Source organism: Mustela lutreola, chromosome 2, assembly GCF_030435805.1.
Source record: "Mustela lutreola isolate mMusLut2 chromosome 2, mMusLut2.pri, whole genome shotgun sequence".
NCBI classification, from domain to species: domain Eukaryota; kingdom Metazoa; phylum Chordata; class Mammalia; order Carnivora; family Mustelidae; genus Mustela; species Mustela lutreola.
Window position 1 is genome coordinate 127497299 of NC_081291.1, and position 14246 is coordinate 127511544.

Genomic DNA, 14246 nt, shown 5'->3' on the forward strand with positions numbered 1-14246 from the left:
GGAGGTCACATAGTTAGTTGTTAATGTCCAAGGCTAGAACCTGTCTCTTTACTCACTTAATAAATATTTATTGGTCACCAGTAATGTGCCAGGTACAGCTTTGACAGAGAGAGAGAGAGAGAGAGAGCAGGAGCACAAGCAGCCAGAGTGGCAGGCAGAGGGAGAAACAGAAGCAGGCTCCCCACTGAGCAAGGAGCCCGATTGCGATGGATGTTGGGCTCTATCCAAGGACTCTGAGATCATGAGCATGAGCGGAGCTGAAGGCAGCCACTTAACCAACTAAGCAACCCAGGCATCCAGCCAGATACAGTTTGGAAACACAAGATAAAAACCCTTGCCATCATAGACTACTACTACTGTGTTATTTCACTGGGCAATATATTTTACCTTTGTATATTCAACAACTCCCCAGAAGTTATTACTGAAGACCATAGGTCTGAATAATGGGAACTTTTGGTATCAATACTCATAGTAATACATGCATTAGAATACTTGGCATAGCTAAAGAGATAATGTAACTTGTGGCTGTTTTTACCCATAAGAAAAAGGATAGATAACACCTGTCACTTGTGTGTAAAGTTTTGGACAGCTAAGTAATATAGATTCAAATTAAAAATGACAGATGCACTGACTTGAAACATAATGGTTACTGAAGTGAACCTTTATACCTTGTAGTGCTATGGTTAACTATTAAATGGCTCAAGTACTATTTTTAGGTGTGAATATTGTGACAACTGTTGGTCAATGTCATATGCCATAATCACGATTTTCTTGGTAAATTCTATTACAAGTGGAGTGGTTATCTTATGGAAAAAACTCATACTAGTGACAATCCCAAGTTAGTTTTTATCGAATCGATATTAATTAATTTCCTGGGTGGGACCTTCCTGATTTTCCAAGCACAGTGAGTATCCATATGACAGTAGGAAAGTATCCACCATAACTGTTTTTTTTAAAAGGCAACAAGAATTCTCAATTTACTGTTAAACATTATGATTAATCTCTTTTTTTTTCTAAGACTCAACATTCACCATGTGTGTCAAGGAAGAAAAAAAAGTACCATTATGTTTAAGTGATCCCAAATACTGTGTGGCCTGTCCCAAGGGTACTAGCATTGTGTAAGAAAAATGTGATTGGATACCTAGTTAAAATACTAAAACTAAAATGCTATGGAAACCAGAGAGAAGTGAAAAAGTACATATCCTTCAATTTCATGAGTCAAAACCAAGCTCATCAACTTCAAGGCAAGTCCTAAGATGTCAACTGCATTAAGTAGGTCTAGTCTCGGGCTGGAACTTCATTTCCTGTGATGCACCACTGTGGTTTTTGATTTTACATCTGTAGCAGTAACTTAACTTGCTTTTGTTCCAAAATGAATTTCATGCTCAACTTGTTTTTCTTAATTAAACTTCCTTTAGCAGTCCCTAATATGTGTATTATTAAAACTCATTAGTCCTATTCATGCTTGCCTGTCATTTTTTGGCTACACATTCATATATTGAAATGTTCTGTTGCTATATATAGGAAGAAAATTAAATAATAAATATGGGGACTTGAACGTTTTTATGAGTGTCAGGATGAGAGACTGCCTGCAAGGCCCATAAGGTTTCACACAAAAGAGGCATTACTGCTAAAGCTAACATGCTGACACATCTCTGATCTATAAAGTCTGCAGTAATGGCAGCAGTAAAGCGTTGTGCCATTGACTGGAATTTCTCTTACATGCAACGGAAATAGGCACAGAAAAGATTATATTGACTGTTATAAAATGAATTCATAAAAAATCCCCCCAAAGTTTAATGTCTAATAATTTCAAATGCCTGAAGTGATTTACTAGTTTTCTCTGACTTCATTTATGCTTAGAATTGGTAACCTTTCTCTCTCACACAGGTTTACTACCAGATAGGTGGGTTTATCCATTTGGGAGGGGTGCATAATTTTAAAGGCGAAAAGGACTCATATCCTTTTATAGCAACATAGTGATACTCAACATCATTAATGTGATTCCATTAATAACAAAGTCAAAGTAATCAAATATGTAATTGTTAAGGAATCACTCTTCTTAGAAACAGTTGAGAATGTTATCCCACAAGATTAACAGATTAGCTACCTCAAAATATTTTAAATTTATCTTTAAAAGGTATTAAAAAGGAAAAGGACATTCTAGATTCAACATGAATGTTCACTATTTTATTTTATTATTTTTTTAATTTCTGGGCTTTGCAAATTTGAAATATTAAAAATTAAAATTTTAAATTAACTGAAACTTCTGCTTTGTTTTTCTATATCTCAAGAGAGTAAAGGAGATGGAAAATTTGCATTTTTGGATGCCATGTGTTAAATTTCAGCAAATCATTAAAAACTATTGCCCTTTTCATTTTACTTTCAATTAACAGTGTGTAGCTTTTTTTTTTTTTTCAAAAAAATCGATTAACATAGAATAGCATGTAACTGTATTTAATCATTTCAAAATCATAGGAGGAAACTGTAGGAAATATCTTAACTCCTACTGTATGGTATTTCAGTTAGAACACATGGAAGGCTTTTGAGGGACAGGTGCAGCTGTCAAACTAAGCTCCAGTGAATGCAACATCAGTTTTTCCATTGTCATAAGCTTTGGGGAATCCAATGCTATTTCTTGTCACATATGTCATGAACTGTTTTTGCAATTTTCTGGAGGGGGTCATTTAGAGCTTCCATCCCTTCATCCTAAACTACCACATTTTGTGTTATTCTGAATCAAAATTGGAAGAGCTGATCAAGACCACCATGTTCTTTTAATAATCACAACCAAAAATATGTGTTTGGATAAGGTAGAGCAAAATGTCATTGATTTTCTAAGTGAACTCTCAGGTTGTTCAGTAGTTCTTAAGGTGATTACTCTATTTGTAGAGAGCATTTCAATTACTGGGTACCTTGCTCTTATTTACTGGCTACAGTTTAAAAAATTTTTGTGGTATGTAATTTTACTTTTATTTCTATCATTATTGACCTTCCAAAGTGGATCTACTACCTACAAAGTTACTAAAGTTTTGTGCAGGAACTGCTTATAGAAACCAAAGAACAAGGCAAAGCCTTCCCTTTTCTCTTCAACTGATGAAAGAGAAAATGAAGGAGTAAAAAGTACTGATGATTCCTGACTGAGAAAGATACTGCTTATCCATGACAGAGGCACTTGAAGCTGAGCCTTTTGCTCTAGCACTAGGGTAAATGCCATGATCACTAGTTCAATGGTTGTGAAATAAACTAAATAACTTTTAAAAGAACCAACTTTCTCATGTTTCATATCTTCCATCTAAGTATAGCAATGTTACATTCTCTACTAGCCCAGAAAAAAAAAAAAATTCAGCTCACTTCCCATTCACCTTCATTAATTATTTACTCTCATCATTTAATGTGTTATTTACTAGCTGACTGTTTTTTGCTAATTTAAACTTTGAAAAAAAGATGTTAACTATTGTTGGACTGTGCAGCCAAGATCAGTGGCTAGAATGTACCAACACACAGAACATCCATTCTTCTAGCTCACCCTGCACATGAACCACGTGACTTAAGAGCTGCGTAAAAGAAAGGCAAATCTGGCCTCTCAGATATCTCCTTAAAACTAACAGTTGGGCTTACAAAAACTATTTTTTATTGCTATTTTTGTCACCACTAACAAGCTTACACAAAATCTGCAGAAATAGGAAATATTTAACTTCTCTACCACAGAATCCTTGGGAGACAAAGTTTTCTATTTTGCTATTTCATCTTAAAAAAAAAAAAAAAACAGAAATGTCATTGTGCTGTTTCAGAACTTAGATTTAAGAAACACATATACACACAAAACCAGGAAGAAAGTTTGGCAAGGTTCCCCTTTTAATACCAGGATGTCAGATGAATTTGGAATTCCCGAAATAAGTACTGGGATGATGAGTGCTTCAGATGACATTGAAGAGTTGCCTTTCATGAGTTCACACATAATGGAGAGGCTTGAATGCTAAAGCCATAAAAGTATCTACATTCATATCATAATCTGTAAACAGAAATCCCCGAAAAATATTTGAAGCTTTTCTTTAAAAGATAAAATTGTATTTAAAAAATCATTATTTTATATTTTAGCAATTACCTATCTCCATCTTATCCTAATATATTTGGCCGTCTGAAGATTTAAAATTTAACGAATTGGCCTTAAATAGGAAGAGCCTGCTAAAATTATAATGCTGAGGTGTCTGAAGGTATATGGGGTGGGGGGATAGTCATTAGTCTATTTAACGTATCTATATACATATTTTAAGTGAATCAGTTTTTCATATGTTATTGCTCAGAACAACCTATGTGTGTTCCAAAATTGGTTCAGAATAATATGCTTTTCTGGATTCCAAAGCAACTTTTAGTTTCCTAAGTCAATTAATATTACAGATTTGAGTGATTAATTTTAACTATATCTGCTGAAATTGATTTTCCTTCTGCAAATAATGATGAGCTTTTCTTGAGAGCTAAAAAAAAATAAGATAATAAAAAGGAAAAAAAAATCCTTGTATTCAGCTGCAAGAAAATGTCTGGGAACGCGCGCGCACCGCTCAGTTGGAAAGAAAAGCCTGAGAGTGGCGAGGCAGTCAGGGTAGGGATGCATCGGAAATGCAGCGGCTGCCTGGCTCACTCGCCAGCCAGGGCCCTCGGCATAAAGGCTGTAACGCCTTGCTGGACTCTTCCAACTCCAGGAAAGTTATCTCGGACTGTATTATGCAAAGTCTTGCAAGTGAATTACAAGACAACATGTGTGGCCCGTCACCCACTTCTGTGTCTATCCAATGCAGTGACCCTGTAACCCTTTAGCGTTGGGCTGAGAGGAGGAGGAGGCGGGAAGGGGAAGGGGGAGGGAGCGAGAACAAGATAACACGACAACAGCCAATTCCCCCTGCAAAATTCCCATAGAAGCCAAGACAGTCGCCGAAACCTCGGCCGAGGCAGCCGCGATTTCTACTTGAGTTCTCCCCTGCACAGGCAGGTTTTCCAAGGCACCCTGCTACCTCTCTTTAAAGTATCACTAGGAGGAAAGCACTGGATCCAAGAGGGATCTCCCAGCGGAGAGGTTTTCGATGCAAAGTTGAGACCTCGGAGGGTTGCCTGGCTTCCCCGCCAACGCCACAAAATAAGGTTTTTAAGCTCGATCTAGGTAGCTCCCCAGCGATCCACCCCGAGATGCGCGAGGTGGCTTTACATCCCCTTTCTCTCCCCATTCCACCGGCGCCGTGTCCGCAGCACCTACCGCGCAGCGGCACACAAACCCTGGCAGCCCCCTCCCAATAAAAGACCCCCAAACTTACCCTCCGTAAGATCAAGCCACAGAGGGGGCCCCCTCATCCTCCCCTAGTCCCCTTCCAATCATTCAAGAAGACAGTTCTACAACACTTCACCGTCAAATTCAAGCTGAATTGGTCAAAGTATTTATCAGCTTCTAGACGCTTTTTTCGAATCTTGAGCACTGGTAATTCTTGTTTCAGAATTCAAGATGCTTCCTTTTATTATTTATTTTTCTTCTTTAAGCAGCCGCAACCCCAGTTTTGCGCCCCCCCCCTTTTTTTATTCACCCACGGACACTTCCAAAACGTGTCGATTGATCCTTTTTTCTCTCCAGATGAAACCACGATCCAGAATTCTCGGGACCCAAAGCCACCTCCATGTAAATCCGACCATCAGGCAAGAAATACAAATGATCAAACAACGTTACTTCTTTCGGCTGCAATCAGATAATCCTACTAATCCAATAGATTTATCTCGATTGGAAATTGACCTCAAAAATGAATCCCTGGCGCTGATGTCCAGTAAAGCGATTTCGTAGCCCTGTTCGGGTGATCGAAAGAACTGTGGCTTCTTTCTTTCTTCCTCTTTTTAAAAAATCTTTTTGGATTCAGGGTGCACTGCTCGCAAAAAAATGCCGAGGACCCTGGTTTTCCCCTAATATAGGTTTCTACTCCAAATCAGTGCAGGATGAAAAATGGTACAAAGATACCCCTAGTGGCTTGAGGTGATACTGCAGGGAATCTCACTTTTTTTTTTTTTTTTAAATCCCCTCTCCTCACCTATTTTCCCCCTTCTGCCCTATAGATAACTGGCTGCTATAGTAGTTAAGAAGAAGAATGAACAGGGATTAACATAAATAGTATATGACTACTTAAGAAGATCGTCTGATCTTTTTTCTTTGTTTTAAAGACTGAATTTCCTGTGCTTCTCTCTCCCAGTTCCATCTCTTTTTCAACAGTTTTCCCCAATGATATTTTGTAGCTAAAATGTCAGTCTGGTGCAGCTACTGATTTCAAAGCAAATATATTTGTTCCCTGAATAACTATAGATATCCAAAGAAACCCCAATCTACCTGAGACATGCTTCTTCCAGAAAAAAAAATTAATATTTTGTTTTCTTTAAAGTTATACAATTATGAATACATATTTTTTTATACAATCTTTTCTCATTTTAGACTTTTGATATTCATTCGACAGAGCCGATGATGGCTGCTATGAGCCTATGGTCAAAAAGCAAGACTGAAGGGTCATTATATAGTTCTCAATGTTGCTTATCTGAACCCTTAGCAATTCAATCATCTCAAGATTACTACTAGCATTTTGGACAGGTTTTAGAGAAAAGGCCAATGCAATAAATTTCAAGATTCCATTTTGGTAAGCAATACTTCACAAACTTTACTCTGCTTACCAAAGACCTAGGTATCTTTTAAAAAGGACGATTCTGGTTTGGTAGGACAAGAGAAGGAATGGAGATTCTGCATTTTTAACAAGCCCTCTGACCACATCCTGATTATCAAGGACTTAGTAAACTTGGGAAGTTGAATTCACTTTCATGAGTACATGCAATGGTTGCAAAGACTCCACTCTTAAACTAAATAATTAAGCCTTCTTAGTGTATGAGCTATTAAGGAGTCAAGAAACCTTCTTTCTATTACTGGTTTTGTTATTAATTGACTATGTGACTTTTTGGCCCATGGCTAATTTATCTATTAAAATTGAAGAGTAAACCAAAATAAATGAACAAACATACCTGTTCCTAGATGGGAGACTCAATGTTATAAGTTAATAATATAATTATTATTAAAAGCCCACTATAATTTTTCATGAAACTTCAAAAGTTAATCTTAAAATGTGTTTGTGGGAACAAAGGGTCAAACTTGTCAATACAATTTTATATAATTAAGGGTATGTGCTTTGGTGAGTTCTGTGAAGTGTGTAAACCTGGTGATTCACAGACCTGTACCCCTGGGGATAAAAATATATGTTTATAAAAAATAAAAATAAAAAATAAAAAATAAAAAATAAATAAAAAAATTAAAAAAGAATAAGGTATTCTTAATATAATATAATTAAGAATAAGGTATGGATAATTTTCATATTAACTATTGAGACTAAATAGAAAATGACAGTAACTGAGGCAATGTAGCTTTGGGTCAGGGATAAAATTAGTCCAATGGAATAGAATAGAGGGCTCAGAAATATATCTCTGAATTTATGGGAACTTGATAAATAACAGGTGGCATGAGAGAGCAGTGAGGAAAAGTGAATTATTCAGGCAATAAAATAGGCATATTAAAAAATTATAATTCATACCTAAATATGTATTTAAGGTAGGACAAATTTAAATACTTAAAGCCTTAAAGATGCAGAACAAAACTTAAAACCTTTTAGAGAGAAATAGCTTTGTTATTTGGGGTAGATGGGAATAGAAGGGTTTATTAAACATTAAGAAATAAAAAGTTAAGTCTATAATGAAAAAATGTTATTTTGATATATTAAAATTAAAAATTTATGTGCATCTGGGTCCCTGGGTGGCTCAGTGGGTTAAGCCTCTGCCTTCTGCTCAGTGCATGATCTCAGTGTCTTGGGATGGAGCCCCGCATTGGGCTCTCTGCTCGGCAGGAAGCCTGCTTCCCTCTCTCTCACTCTCTGCCTACTTGCCTAAATAAATAAAATATTTAAAAAAATAAAAATAAATAGAATATAAAAATAAAAATTTATGTGCATCAAAAAAGTCAAGGCATAGACTGACAGAAGATATTTGCTCTTCATGTAACCAAAGAAGGATAAGTATCAAAGTACATAAAGCTTTCTTACAAACCTATAAAGACAAAAAAATATGATAGGATAAAATGAACCAAGATGAATAGTCAATTGGCAGAAAAGGATTCTCAATGTCCAATAAATATCTGAAAAAGATACCTTACTTATTAAAGAAATACAAGCTAAAATGATGAGACACCATATTACAGGTATGAAATTGGCAAAAATTTGTAAGTCCAGCAATATGAAAGTATGATGAGAATATGAAGAGACCATGGAAAGCACATTAGAACAGTAACAGTTTAGAGATTGTTGAAGATCCTTATTTCCTAAAATTGAGTCTCTCTACTCTTGTGTATTTCTCTTCACACACACAGAAAAAACCCATTACAAAATTACTTGTAAGAGAAAAAAGAAAAAAAGAAAAAGGAGGAAAAAACATAAACACCTTTAGATAAATAAGTGGGCAAGCACTTTATAGAATAATCACATACTGTGACACAAGAAGCAGTAAAAAGAAAAATGAATGCACTATAGCTATTTGAGTTAGCATGGACGTCTCAAATATGTAATCTGGAGCAGAAACAATAAAAGCAGTTTGCAGAAGGATACCTGTGTGATGATATCATTTATGAATCAAGTTTTAAAATGTGCAAAAAATAATTGTATATTTTTGAGCATATTTATATGTGGGAAAGGTATATAAACATCCATGATAATGATAAGCCTGAAATTCTGGGTAGAGGTTATCTTTGGGAAGAATGGAAGTTAATGACATTGGGAAGATATCTAGGAAACTTCAGCTGAATCTTTAATGCTTTATTTCTTAGACTGAATCTTGAGTACACAGATATTTATAGACATTTATAATGTTACATACAAATTGTATGTCTGAACTATTTCATTAAAATGAAATATTTAAACTAGATGGGCTCCGTAAACCCTTTACAGCATTAGAAAATTTTCTAATTAGAATAAATATATGTAGAAGTGAAAAGAAATAGTATTGGACTTTGGAATTTCATAATGTGCTTTCTTTTTAAAAATATGTAGTACTTTTTATTTCTAAGACGTGGAAATGGATCAATACTTATTTGTTTCTATAACAGATATGAATATTTCCAGCTAGCAAGCAAAAACCACCACCTAAATGGAGAAAAATGTGGTTGAAATAGGGGGAAAATGTAGTTCTCAACAAGCTCCTTCATGTACTTTCCTTTGATCTCACATGGAGTAACCACATCTCTGAAAATGTAAAACAGGTAATCAGTTAATAGTGTTCAGTTCTGATCGGTTACCCGGAAACCACCAAAGCCAGAATAGCCCTAAGTCAAAGTACAACACAAAAGATAATATCTCCAGAATATTCAAAATGCATATGTAATTTCAAGCAAGGAGGTTTTGTTGATATGAAATACAAGAACTGGAAATCAAATTTCAAAGTCATCAGACAATATTTTTCATAATTCATTCAAAACTGAAGAAGATATCAAATATAAGAAAGAATTCTTTAGGGCCCAATGTCAGAAGTAAAATGAGTTAGATTAGCATTTAATACCACTCAACTCACTTTGAACTCAAGAAAGATTCCTAGACAAGTCATCAATCAATTTTCAGAACAGCATCCCTAGGCTATAGCCAAAGCAGCTTTGCAATAAAGAAAGGGAGAAGGGACAACTTAATGCCCTTCAGTTACAGAATAAACAAGGAGGAAGAAGCACATGTAATATCCAAAATTTGGAGAGGCTGACGTATTCTTTCAGCAACCACTTGTTGAATACCTCCTGCCTACTGGTCATAGGACAAAGAATTTCACAAGAGAGCTAACATTAAAACAAATAACCACCATAAACCCATTGTTGGCAACTGATAATTGATTTGTTCACTGTAAACGGTTAGTAGTTATTTTGAATTAATACTTAACCATCTATGCTGAAAATGAGATATTAGACACTAATATAATATTGAAAGTTCATTTTCAGTGTGTTTACATACAAACTGATATGGCGGGATAAGGTAGTCAATGAAGGAAAAAGAGTAAAACAAGAAGAGGATGAGGCGTGGCAGAGGAAAGGAAGAAGACTGAGGATAAAAATATGAATCAAACTCATTTCTCTCCCTGGAGATTTACTTGACAGACAAGATAGAAACTTACTTAATCTTTGTATCCCTGAGAGTACAAATGATTAGTGAATGAATGCCTTAATGGATCAAAGTGTGAAGCTAGTCTGTACATGAAGAAAACAAATCTATTTTCTATATTGGAAAGGCTTGCTAATATCTCTTCAGAAAATGAAATTAATAGAGGAGGAAAATAAAAAATTACTATGACTAACAATAATGGGAAATGAAAGGCCAAGACTGGCAAACTTGAGTGCCAGTTGGAATATGGGATTCCAATTTGATTCTGTCACTGTAATTTCAACTCTGCTAAAACCTATGGTAGAATTACACATCCTATTTTGGTTTCGGCACTTTGCACAAACAAACAAGTGATTAATTAATGCCGAATGGATCATGAAAAGAAATGGCATAGTTCTACTAAAAAAAAAAAAAAAAAAAAAACAGGTAAGAAAGTATTTAATTATTGCTTTTAAGTACAACAACAGTCATTGTGAAAAGAGGGTTATGATTTTGGGAGGCGGGAGATAATTGATATAACGGCACATCTTTTGTGACCAGGTCAAATCAATTAAGTTCTGCCTGGTAGTAAACATTTTAAGCTGTGATGAGAGATTGGTATTCTATGTCTAGGAAAAAAAAAAAAAAGAAAACTTCAAAAATACTGTAAAACCGATTTTCTAAAACAAGTCTTGGGAAAATATATTCTTCTACCATCTTCACAACTCCCCTGATGTACCCTCATTTTAAGTGCTCAAGACTTGAATCTAAATGAATGGCAACTGGGAATTATGAAAGGCATAAAAATAAAAAGTATTGCAACATCACAGGCCTAACTACTGCAAAGATAGCTGTTTATAAGAGGTTCTCTCTACAGGGAAGTATCTGTTCAGACAATCCTGCTTAATTAGAAAAGACTACTTAAAACACTTGACTGATACTGAATATTTCAGGTATGTATTGGGAGAACACACCTGCTTGAATGCTAAATTTACCAGATGCATCTTTATATTTCATGGTTTGAAGACCTGTAATGGAAACCAAGGAAGTAATGATCAAGACTAGATATTTTAGGATGAGACTGTCAACTAGAGAAACGGGGCTTTAAGAAGATTCGTCTGAGATTCCAAAACATATGTTCAAAGTTCAGGGTCCTAAGTCAGAAATAAATCTAGCTTTTTTGAAACAAATTTAAATCATTATGAACTGTTAAAAATTTCTAAACTTTAGTACTGTTATGCTAATAATTAAGAATCTGTTCTGTTTCTTTTTGAAGGAGCACTTGTTTTTTTACATCTATAATATATATTTAATCAGTACAATTATTATTTACTTAAAAATATGTAAATTTTCATCTTCAAACATTTTAGCCGTTAATAGCTTACTACATTATTATGTTACACAATATTTTATTTTAGAATGCATATTTTTATATATTTGTGAAATTGAATAATATTTATACAAATCCTCTAATAACTTCATAGCAGATTCTCTATTTTAGCTGCTTTTGACTCCATTATACCATTATTGATTTTAATCCATTGAAGTGTGTCCTGGAATTAGTTAAATTATATAAAATGATCTTAAGGATTTTGTTGGCACTGAATAAATACAACCAGAAAATCACCCTATTGTACAGCATCCATTAAAGTTTATTTTATATTAATTTATCTGAGTCAATTTGTCCAGTGTTAGTAAAATTTACCATAAACTTTGACTTAATTATGGAAAAGTCACATGAAAATTAATGATCTGTAGTTCAATCTAGAAAAGGAAAAGTTTTGTTATATCCCAATCGCATTGCCATTTCACTGACTTCACATAACACGAGTTGGTACTATTCCTTCTCTGAATAGGATTTTATGTTAATTACACAATTAAAAATAAACAATAGCCTGAATTTTCACTTTTATTCAATTAGTGATTTGATAAGCATCATCTACCTATCTCAAAATATTTGGCTTCACAATTTCCTAACATATTATATAAAGGAGACCTTTAAGTCACATCTTCAAAAGGAATGGATCTCGATCTCTCTCTTTCTCTTTCAAACTTTCTCTCCCTGTGTGTACATGTGTCTGTATCTCTTTATCTTCCCCTCCGATTCTCTCTGTCTCTAAGAATCTCTGAACACATAAATCCACCTCTTTAATTTTTTATCATTTACATCAAATCAGAAATTATGTCACAAATATTTCAAAAAGGACTAATTTTCCTAAAATCATTTGTATTAATTTCAGAGCTCATTTATTTTTATTGTACTTGAATAAAAATTATTCCTGCTGACATAGAAACAAAAAAATACAATGAACTAACCATATTATAATGATATATTAAAAAGAGAATGGTCAAACTATATTATACTCAATGCATAAGATGTTGTTCAATCTTCCCAGCATCCATTCTGAAAATCATGACTCTCAGCCTAAGCACTGCAGCTTTTTCTCTAAAAATTTCCCAAACCTTCCTAGAATTAAGGAGATTATTGAGAGAAAGTAATGTTTAAAAAGTTCAATGAAAGATTCGTTATGTCACAAAGTTGATAGATTACCAGGGTAAATAGCTTACATGTTAATAGAAAGTTGACCTATTAAATCAAGATCCAACAAGAGTATAATTCTTGACTATCTGTAATGTATTAAACCTAATTCACAGTTCACATCCTCATCATGTACAAGTCTGATAAAGGATACAGAAAAGATCTCATGGCTGAAATTTTACCAGGACTCAAACTAATCATTAAAGCAAGTAGAATCCATTTGAACTGTGACCCAAAGAATTATAGTTTTATAGTCTTTCTGTAGAGTCCACAGATATCCTTTTGCTAAACAGAAAAAGACCTAAGAAAGCAAGTGACTAAAGTCACCAAGGCCATGCTGAGGTCAGCGGCATTACTAGATGAGAAACCATTGCACCATGCCACTTTAGACTTGTCTTTTTGTTTATTTGGTTAGTTGGTTGTTGGTATTAAAGTGTCACTGTTTTTGAAGTATTTGAGCATACCCAAATTTCAAAAATTCCAATTAACCAACCAAGAAAGCACATTTAACATACTTAAAATAATGAGCAGAATAATGGCGCTTCGAAGATGTTCACATCCTATCCCTGGAACCTATGGATATGTTACCTTATATGACACAAAGGACTTTGCAAATATGATGAAGTGAAAGATCTTGAAATGGGCCCAAGGTGTCCTCTAAAAGAAAGGCAGGAGATTCAGAGTCAGAGAAATCGTTTTGATAACAGAAGCAGAAATCCAGAGGCAGATAAATGGAGAGAAAGGGATTTGAGGGTGTTACACTCCTGGCTTAAAAGATGGAGGAAAAGGCCATAAACCAGGGAATGCAGGCCACCTCTAGAAGCTGGAATGGCAACAAAGTGGATTCTCCTCGAAAGCTTCCAAAAGGAATGCAGCCCTTGCCATCTCACTTTAGACTTCTGACTTCCTAAACTTCAAGTTAACAAATTTGTATTGTCTAAAACCACTGAAGTTGTGGTAATTTGTTAGAGCAGCAATAGGAAGCTAATACATTTAATTAAAAATATTAAAAATATTTTATGGATAATCCATTCTGCCCAAGAGAAACATAATATGAGCTACATATGCAATTCTTAAATTTTATTTTTAATGAACATATAATGTATTATTTGGTCCAGGGGTACAGGTCTGTGAATTATTAGGCTTACATGTTTCACAGCATTCACCACAACACATACCCTCCCCAATGTCCATAACCCAGCCACCCCACCCTTCCTCCAACCCTCAGCAACCCTCAGTTTGTTTCATGAGATTAAGAGTCTCTCATGGTTTGTCTCCCTCCAGATCCCATCTTGTTTCATTTTTCCCTCCCAATACCCCATGAGCCCCCACCCTGCCTCTCAAATTCCTCGTATCAGAGAGATCATATGACAAGTGTCTTTCTCTGATTGATTGCTTAGGATAATACCTTCTAGTTCCATCCACATCATTGCAAATAGCAAGATTTCATTTTTTGATGTCTGCACATTATTTCATTGTATGTATATACCACATCTTCTTTATTCATTCATCTGTTGATGGACATCTGGACTCTTTCC

The 14246-nt window shown here is 34.8% G+C and overlaps 1 protein-coding gene across 7 annotated transcripts in view; it reads right to left on the bottom strand.

Annotated features, from left to right (window-relative positions):
- Positions 1-14246, bottom strand: part of NLGN1 (neuroligin 1) — an 845829-nt gene that overhangs the window by 682178 nt on the left and 149405 nt on the right. For 4 of the 7 annotated variants that reach the window (XM_059163450.1, XM_059163448.1, XM_059163447.1 and 1 more), the window contains exon 1: positions 5310-5944. The exons of the other annotated variants lie outside the window; for them this stretch is intronic. The gene's annotated coding sequence lies outside the window, so the exon portion shown is untranslated. Of the gene's footprint in view, positions 1-5309; positions 5945-14246 lie in introns of those variants that run through there. 7 annotated transcript variants of the gene reach the window in all.